Genomic DNA, 10,363 nt, shown 5'->3' with positions numbered 1-10,363 from the left:
GAGGACTTCACACCGAGTAGGAGGAAGGTGTAAGATTTAAGTTATCTAAAGCCTACACTGAAACTATCTCAGCTGATGCAACATCTTAAATATTAGGAGAATGTATACTTCGGCGTAAGTAAGAACATTCAACTAGCATAGTTATTGATAATGGCACATTGGTAATTTCATTTCTTACCGTTCTTTCCCCCCAAGGTTGAATTTCTGATGTTTTACAGACTCGACTACAGCAGACTACAGCAGTCTGACAGGAACTGAGGCTGGAAGGCTGTTTGATTCTTTTTAAACAGAAGATTGAACGTTTAATCTTAGAAGCAACATGAACTTTCTCTAGAGCCAACCTCAGGTCAAAATTCAGAACATCAATTTTTTTTGACAATCATCAACCAACATTCCAGTTTTTCTGAATTGTTTCTAACATGTCTAATGGGATTCCTCCCTGTTGAAACAGACTCCAGAGACTCTGCAGTTTGTGAAACATGAACTGAGTCACTTTAATGTAAACTCCAAATGATTAAATAATAAGGAAGCTTCACGTGAACCATTCAACCACCACAGATCATTTCACATGTCTGACTCTGATTTATTCGACTGAAATCAACATTGAACTGAAGCAAAGTGGACAAAGTCTGGAGCTGAAGATGATTCTCTGTGTTCAGAGGAATGCTGATATGCTGCAGCGTCCTCACACCAAACTTTTTATGCTATGTTGCTGTTGGGATGTTTGACTGATGTCCACTCTCTGGAGCTCCAGGAGATTCAAAGATGCAGGAAGAGTCCTTCACTGTGAGACCAAAACACAACATGAAGAGACCTTCACAAGTTATTTTAATGCAGATTTATAAAGAATTGCACTCTTTTGCACACATATCAAAAAAATAAATGAATAAAAAACATTGAATAATTAACTACCAACCAATTGCTCAAAGGTCTGAACTGAACATTTTGAAAAGTGCAAGAGGTTTTTCTGATACCTGGTTTCCAAACACTTTAAAGGACATAACAGGTGGATCTTCAGGGGATAGGATACTGACAGTGGCCCGCCTCCTTGAGGTTCCCCTATCTGCAGCGAGGTTGAACCAGCAAATCGCATGCCTTTGGATCTCATCATCAGTAGCAGAACGGGAGACATGATTCTTTCGCACAGTATCTGTAAACACACAAGCAGATATTCATGTAAATCCCAAAACAACACAAAAATAGCATTTTTCAGCAACATTTTCAATTGATCCTGTTACTCAACTAGCTTTTACGATATGAGATTTTCAACCCATACTTTATTATAATGATAATTTTGTAATATTCACAGAGTGGTAGAGAAAACAATCTGTAGGATGATAGAGGTGAAGGTTGGGTATGATCAGGTGCCCTGGGCACTCCAACAAAAAAGTCTTAATTCGCCACTGCTATTGAAACTGACAGGCATGTAACATGATCTGGTCCATTAGCAGGAGAGAAGGCTCTGATTATGGACAGAGAGGGACACAAGCAAAGAAAAGAGACTTAACATTCATTCGGGGAAAAGTCAGACAACTTTTTAAAAACATTTCTCTTCAGTGACTAAAGCTGCTTCAGTAGAGAGCAGCTGGTTTCATTGCTGTATTAACTAGGGCCTGACATCATGTGACTATCTGCATCAGAAAAACTGCCTCATTATCACAAATGTTTCAGATTAATACCATTAAAGAAGCAGAAAGAATGTGAGATGAGACAACTTTAACTTCTTCAGGTCCAGGTTCAGGCTGAAATCAGCAGAAAAAACTATACCCCCCTACTATGAACTATTAGTAACACAGTAGTACCATTTCTTACTTACAGTACAATATAAATATTTCCTTTTTCTCCAAGAAGTTTATCATCATATAGGGGCTGCATGGCATAAAAAAAACAGGCTCACCTTAAGCCACGTATCTAGTAAAATCACTGCCACAAAAACATTAATTAATATGATATTATGTACATTTCTTATTATTTTATGGCTGTCATTTGTCTAGAATGTCTAACCAAATATCACTAATGTGTGTATTTTACAGGATAGCCTAATTTCATGAGGCAGAATAACTCACTGATCTGAGCGGCTCTCCTTCATCCTGTAGCAGGCTGGTTCACTACAGATCATGTAAGCAGGTAACAGTCTCACCTATTGTTTTTATTTTTGGTCAAGGATTATCACACATCCAGTCAAATCAGTATATTGCGACAGCACTATATCTTATATACAATTTTCTACAATCCTACACTCTCTTGCTTAATTCATCTGCATAAATATATCAAAAAGCTCTATTAAGACTTGTAATGTAATGGTTTTGACCTACTGAAGAATTTTTCATTCTCCCTGCACCTCAGAAGTTGTTGATTTTGTGCCAGAAAACCCTTTGCATCAGAACACATTTTCAACCAATAAGGAGCAACAATCATCATTATTCTTTAATCGAATACTTGCTACTGCAGGTTGCCAAGCAACAAAACAATTAAGCAAAAAAAAAAAAGAAGCCAATAATGTCTTTATTCAGAGGACAGTTACTTGAAATGACTAAAATATATTAAATTACTTACGCAGCAGTAAGGTCTTCGAAGTCATCTTGCTGAAATGTTTTTTTCCCATTCAATCCTTTCCAGCTTATTTTCCTCCCCACATCGTCACTGAATATTTTGGCGAGGATGTTCCAAGTGACACGCTTTGTGTCTTGACCACCTATGGTTGCCAGAGAGTGAACCTAGAATCATTAACAATAAATCACATCATATTATTCTACAGACTCTAGTATTTCAGATTAAAATCATACAAATCACACACACACACAAAAACAAAACAAAAAACATTAAAAAAAAAGATTCAGGACATATTGACATATTTAACTCCATGATGTGCGTGAGAATGTCGTACAGAGTGAGAGAGTGACGGGGGGTTGATTGAGTATACATTTCACTCATATTTAAACAAAAAAAATCCTTAAAAGATTACAGAAAATTAAGGCTGTCACTTCATATTTGAGGTTTGAACAATAATTCAAACATTAGTTGTAAAGTTTGAGTTTGAACTAGGGATGCACGATATTGGATTTTTGACGATATCCAATATCCTGATATTTACAGATTCATTTTAGCCGAAACTGATATTTAAATGTTTTATATAACTAACAATTAATTCCTTTGAACACAACTTAAGGTTTGAGGATGAAAAAAGAAACAAACCATTTCCCTCAAAACACAGTTTTAAAGTTTTAAGAATGAGGATGAATAAAGAAAAAGTTCTCAACTTACACAGGTCTGTTGGTCCAGCATAAAACTCCACTAATTCATTAGAGTATACAGCCAAATTTTACAGACGATACATGCTGATATCGACGGCCAAAATATCAGATGTAAATATCAGCAGAAATTTTGATGTCTGTCAATACTGATATCAGGCCCATCATTTTTCACATTCCTAGTTTAAACTGTATTGAGCTGTTCCAAATAAAGATACACAGTATCTCATGTTGTCCGAAGGACTTTGGCGTATCATGTAGTAGGAGAAGCTCTCAGGATAAGTATGAGTAGATAAGTTGACACTGCATGCCCCCTTGACCTCAGTGTTTTTAGACAGTAATAGTTTTTCTTTAAAAAAATAGAAAAAAATGAGCAAGCTGAGTCATCCTGAGTGGACAATCACAACACCTACATATTTGTCCTATTTTAAATTATGTTTCAGGAATATGGGATTATAAAAGATTCCAGAAGAGTAAAAATGTCCACAGCCGTGCCATTCGGTTCTTCTTAGGCCTACATAAGTGCACCCTGGTTCTGGCAGCTAATGGAGATATGGGGTGGGACCCACGCGAAATAAGCTGGAAAGTTAGCATGGTGAGTCTGTGGAACAGGCTTGTAAAGTTACCAGCCAACAGGATTGCCCATGAAGTTGTTCTTTGGGATTTTTCTGTCAATGGTGAGTGGGCATCTGAAATATTTGATTTACTTATAGAGTGTGGACACGAGGGATAAGTGGACTCATTTACCAATATTGAACTCTGCTGTGAGGTGCTGGCCTGATTCCAGGATATTTACTGTTTTGTCAGTTAATGTGTCTGAATAATTCCATGTGGGATGGGTCATGTAGATGACCAGAAACATAAATAAAATATTCCTTCATATTTGAGAAGTGGTGTAAGAAGTATTTTGGAATATATACACAGTAACTGGCAAAACACATCAATGAGGATAGAACTGTTTGTCAGTTTTTTGCTAGCTCATCTGTGATCAGTGCTTATTCCTGTGATAAAGAAACAGTTATTGTGATAAAGTAAGTTAGTGATTATTTGATATCGGTCATTTATAACCAAGCAAATTTTAATTGCTAAAGAAATTATTAGACTGGAATCTGGACATTGATTGTAAAACAAAGAAACTCTCCACACTCTGCTTCTGTTGAGAATTAGCAGGGTCTTTCAACCAGCGCTCAAAGTCCTCCACTTCCTCCATTGATGTTAATGGAAACTGCACCGAGTTGGGCACTTCCACATCTTGGCCACCTGGGGTCAGCTTGCTTGTCAGGTAGTTTACCTTAACAATTAACTGCTCTTGTTCGTGTTTAATATACTCCAGTAAACCTAAAATCTGGACTTCTGCAGCTGTAAGAAATTAGAAATATTTATGTATTCATGATATGCCCAAATTATTCCATTACAAATTTGTGTGCATGTGTGCTGAACAAAACTAAAAACAACCGATTGCTAAGGAATCAGGTGGGAGCTCAGTCCCAATCACCCCCCCCCCCCCCCTTAAATTCCATGATTCTGATTAAAGCAGTCTCATTAAGGCAGTTTTCACTGAGCAGCTGAGTCCATGTTTAAAGAAGCCATGATTTGATAACCAACATATTTGTTCATGTCTTACATTTTAAAACACATACAAGATCTTTTGACTGTTAGTGGTAGAGACGTTTTGATTTTAATTCTACAGACCAATCCCAATTTCAGTTTCTATGGCCCGACCTACTGATATAATTTTTTGCAGTTACTGATTTTATTTCTTTAAAAACCTATTAATAACTGCAAGAAATGCTTTCTTTGAACTATGGATAGTGGATTTATATAATATTCATAATAGTTCATCGATTTCTAATTTTCTTTTTATTTTGAAAAAACATTCTTCATGCCTAACACTACCAGTGCATTCATATTTTCATTCAATGTGGCAATATTTGTCACAAGTGATTTGAATTTTCATCTTTTAAAAAATGGACTGAAAGGTTTATTTTGACCTTATTAATGTTAAAGGTATTGCTCACCAGAACAGGCATTAGTAACGGCTCCATGCCTTTCCACTTGCCAGGTAGGTATGTGGACCTGGCTTTCAGAAGGACTTGGCTCCTCTCCTTGTCTTCCCTGTTCTATCCTTGGATCCAGAGGTGGTGGAGGAAGGACAACTGATCTGCTTTTCTGCATGAGGGAAGGTGGTGGAGGGATAACGGGAGCAGATTTTTGAGATGATGGTTTGGCCTGGCCTCTGGCTTTCCTTTGTGGATCCCCTTCAGCCTTGCTATCGTCACTGGTGTCCCCAAAGGAATGACTATGAATTGGGTTGAGCCAAAGGGAAAAAAAAAAAAAAAACAGCTGTCAGCATGTTATTTAGTAATGGTATTTAATGAAAGACGTCTTCACTCAAAATAAAATTATGAACCAGTTGAATTTGTAAAGAGTGCTGTGTCAATTTTAAGTCACTGCATTGTGAATATTCCTCATGCAAGGTTTAGCCATAAGTGCATAATCATTGTCTGGAGAGCCTTTGAAAGAAGACAGGGGCTCTGTTTAGCCATTTCTTTATCAAGGTTAAGTAAAGGAAACATTTAGAGGTAAGGGGAGACAGGAAAGGAAAGATACAGAGTATCTTTTATCTTATGTTTACATGAGTATTACCTTTTTGAAAAACTTTTTACCTTCACTCCACTAAATAGTAAAAGTAAAAAAGTAAAGTAAAAAGTAGAAAAAAACGCGTCTTAATTTTTTTTTTCAGTGGCCCTAATCCTCTTCCATAGAAAACAAACTGTGATAATGTGAAAAATAAACGGGAGTGCTGTACTTTTATTGAAAAGACGTCTTTTTAACATAAGGACGTTATCATTACGCTTTATGCCTCTTCCTGCTTTTGGTTCACAAGCTGGTCCGCTTTGCTTTCACACCTCAAACGAACCGCAGGGTTCGTTTGGAAGCGGACCGAGACATCCTGTTTTCAAGCGGACCAGAGTCTGCTGGTTTGGCACCAGAGTTCGTTTGAGCTTTCCCACTCCTCCAAACGAACCGCACTATCCGGGGAAACGGACTAGAATTTGTTTAAAGGGGCTCTATACAAGATTTAGAAAAATATCAGTGTAGCGACACCGCCGGCCATTAGGCGAACTACAACAACATTGTGTTGCTCGTCCGCGACGGCACGCTCCTTGCTCATGAACCAGCCTCCGGTTTATCAGCTGATACACACGCAGACCAAGGTGATTTACCGGCATCGTGTATACAGAGGAGGTAAGTGAGGTAACACTTAAAAGTTATAAGAACTAAAAATGAAAAGGACTAAAGCATATCTGGACCTCTAGTGCGGACACAGCACAAAGACTATTAAAAAAGGACGATATTTTCACGACCATTTCTACGAATGAACGACTTAGTGCAGCATTGACCAATTCAATTGTCTTTCTATGTGTGTAATGTGTAATGTGTATTGAATGGGACGCGTTTTAGAGCAGAAGCAACAGGGCAAACATTGCTTAGCTCTGATAATGGTGCCTCGACCATGGATATCAGATAGCTGACATTATGTGTTGAAGATATTTTATGAACTAAGTATCAAAACATAAACTCAGTAAGTTGAGTCCAGTGCCAGGAAGCAAGAAAAAGATGAAATATTATCCGGAAAACACTAAATGAGTAACGTGACATTCTTGTTGTTTGGATAGCATCTTTGTAAGCAAGCTAACTTGATGTAGCATATGGTTTATACAATATAAAACACTACATTGTATTTCATGGTCTAGAGTGATGCTTTACCTTTTCCACAGAAAGACGGCCATCTCTGGATCGGTATTTATCCCGAGCGCTGAGCTAAGCTCCCTTTATTTCTCAAATGCTCCACCGATATTTATCCTCCATTTCCCCCTGCGTCGGTTACACTCTCGTTTAGCTTGACGGGCTTCAGCAGATAAAACTGTCTCAGTTTTTTATGTTTTCGCGGAGTTTCTGTGGTGTTTGGGCTGAGCCAGCCGGTCGTTTACTCGCGGAAGCAGCCTTCTCCATTCAACACGCCGTTGTCAGGTATAAACAGAGCAACGGGGCGCGCGCATTACGTAGTACCCGACGTCACTTCCGTTGAGATTTCGCGGAAAATTCGGCCCGAATTCTTCACAGAGAAACGACTCCACAGGCTTATACAGGCAAACAAGGAAGACATAAAGAGCCCGATTCTTCACATCGGGATAAAGTGCGCACCATTATATACTCAAAAGTGGAAAATTTTAAAGCAAAAATCTTACATAGAGCCCCTTTAAAGCGGCATTCATGTTAGCTGAGCTCAGAGCAGTACATTGTGTTAGATAAACACTGACAACAGCCCACTGGTTAACCTAAAGTGGATCAGCAAAAATCTGTCCAACGGGACAAAACAATAACTAATGTGGCCTTGATCTGAATTTAGATCCAGCATGGCAGACAAGGTTATGTTAAAATCAGTTCAACTAAAAAAAAAGTCAAATCGAATGCTAAGTTTAGCTTTAGCGGTATGATAGCTTACGTTAGGCGAAAGTAAGTCAACGTCAGCTTTCCCTAATTACAAAAATTCAACACGTTGTGATACATTTCGTTGTAATTTTGCGGCTAACTTCTGTACACATAAACAAAGCACGTGTTAATTCATATTTAACTTACGTTTTTTGTTGCTGACTAGACGAAAGTTACAAAGGTGCGCGGTCACATCGCGCGCGTCCGCCTATTGTTCGCCAGACATCCGCTGCCTGCGGTGCGCTAAGTGAAGGCTGACCACGTCTTCTGCGCATGTCCGAAATGAGTGAGAGGGGTTGGGCGGATGTGCCGACGTCAAGGTGGATCCGGCCGGGAATCTTTTGCTATCTTTTGCGGAAAACCTGCTTTTTAGTTTGAATAAGTTTTACTTTAGTGCAAGACGAAACGGAGACAGGTGTCTGCGTAATACGGATGCGTCATCTTCGCCCTCTCATCACTGAGCAAATCTTTATCACCTGCATCTATTTAATCATTTAATGGACCAAAGTATGTAAATGCCTGGACGGATCTCACACAATCAGAATATATTCTAATAACTGACATAGTTCATGCTGAGCTCACCTGAATAAAAAAAGTAAATAAATAAAGAAATAAATGAATAAATAAAAGCCTTTGTACATTAAACAAACCTTTATTTATTTATATCTGTAGTGATCGATTAAAACTCTCTTTAATAGTTTTCTATGAAGCCTAATTTCATTGGTGGGGCTGTCTTAAATCTGTTCAACTACAGACAGGGCACATTGTCTGTTTCTTATAGTCAAAAAGTGAAAGTATAAAACAGCAATTCTTTGCATTTTAACATAAAACAATCGTTTTATTCAAACATGAAATTAAGTTTACACTTAAAAACTCATCAGGACACATTATCAAGGGAAGATTCAGTCAGAGACATGCAGCATGTAAGTGAACATGTGGTACAATTACCAATAATGACATACAAATTGATAGTAGCATGTATCAAAGGGCTTTGAGATGCAGAGATCCTGACTTCCACTTAATTTCTGCTTCAGAAATGTTTCTCCTTTTTCAAAGACCATCTGCTGTACTGTCCAGTCCTTAATCAGCAAAGTTCCATCAAGAAACTGAATCTATACAGTGTTGATTTCGTTGACTAAAACTATGACTAAAATGTTTGCCGACAGCTTTTTTTTTTCCATAACAAAAACTAAACTAAAACAAACAAACAAAAAAAGATCTGTGATGACTAAAACTGACAAAAGCTAAGTTTAGTTTTTGCCAAGATGACTAAAACTAGAATAAACTGCAATGTAGTTTTTGTCAGACATTCAGAATCTGTGGTATTTCTCTACTGTAGGTAAATCTGTCAAAAAACAAAGCATCTGTATCTTTTCTGCCTCTCAGCTGTAGAAAGCAGGCACCCCAGGTTTTGCAGAGTGCAGAGAACACACTACCATGATTTGGTACCAGATTTAGGCAAGAGAATACAATCTTGGACTAAAAGTGAAGACTAAAATGTGAGGACTTTTTGTGGACTAAAACTAGACTAAAATGTTTTGAGTTTTTGTTGACTAAAACTAGACTAAAACTAAAAAGGGTAGAAATGACTAAAATGTGACTAAAACTAAAAGACATTTAATTTAAAGACTAAAACTAAGACTAAAATTAAAAATAGCTGCCAAAATTAACACTGAATCTATATACAATAAACACGCTGCATGGATCATACAAATTCCTATCACAACATTGTATAAAACAAATAAAACTTTCTGTGAGAGCTACTTTGAACAAATAAATCTGGGGACAACTCCTGACAATAATTATTATGGTGAGAGACCCAGCATGTAATTCTATCAGCTAATTTGTGGTTGGATTCCTTCGTAGAGGCAACACTCTCATTAACTCTCATATTTAGGTCAGAATTTTTGGTTTGTGGAGGGATCCTTCCTCCTTTAGAGAAAAACTTCTCACTGACTTTTTACTAAAAAAGTGCAAGTACATAAAAAGCTCTTCAATAACAGTAATTTTAGTAAAGTAAGTATACTTTACTAGTAGTTAGTATACTTTCCAACCCTGCAACCAAAACACAGATATTCATTTAGAGCAAGGGTTCTCAACCTTTTCAGCCCGTGACCCCCAAAACAAAGGTGTCAGAGACCGGGGACCCCCACTGTACCTGAACGTGACTGAAAACAGCTATGCACATTCAAGAAGTCATGTGGAGACAAGGCCATCCAGAAGGGGGAAACAATGGCTCAGTCAGCCTGGGGGCCAGCAAAATCATGGTTAAGCTTTAGTATTTATATTTAACCTGAATCATAACGGCTGTTATCAAAGAACAAAATATCTTTTTAATTCAATTGTGCAGTAAGTAGCCCTCTTAAAAATGTAAATTTTCCTGTTTAAAACAGAATTAAAATACATTTTTAAAAAAAGGTAAAATGGGTTAATGGCAAAAAATGATGATGGTCCATCTGTCCGTCCGTCCGTCCATCAATCCATCCACCCATCCATCCATCCATCCATCAATCCATCCATCCACCCATCCACCCATCCATCCATCCATCCATCCATCCATCCATCCATCCATCCACCCATCAATCCATCCATCCATCCATCAATCCATCCATCCA

At 37.8% G+C, this 10,363-nt stretch overlaps 1 long non-coding RNA gene across 2 annotated transcripts; it reads right to left on the bottom strand.

Moving 5' to 3' along the window:
* Positions 1-469: 469 nt before the first annotated feature.
* LOC121510211 lies at positions 470-8,016 on the bottom strand. 2 transcript variants are annotated; one of them, XR_005991920.1, is made up of 5 exons: positions 7,896-8,016; positions 5,270-5,550; positions 2,557-2,717; positions 975-1,150; positions 470-814 (listed from the first exon to the last, which is right to left on the bottom strand). It is a non-coding gene; the product is annotated as an uncharacterized LOC121510211 (long non-coding RNA). The 2 variants fall into 2 exon arrangements; XR_005991919.1 differs by having other exon boundaries at positions 470-784.
* Positions 8,017-10,363: the final 2,347 nt, after the last annotated feature.

Source organism: Cheilinus undulatus, linkage group 5 (assembly GCF_018320785.1).
Source record: "Cheilinus undulatus linkage group 5, ASM1832078v1, whole genome shotgun sequence".
Classification (NCBI taxonomy): Eukaryota; Metazoa; Chordata; class Actinopteri; order Labriformes; family Labridae; genus Cheilinus; species Cheilinus undulatus.
The sequence above is the reverse complement of the archived record's forward strand: the minus strand, read 5'-3'. Positions and strand labels throughout refer to the sequence as shown.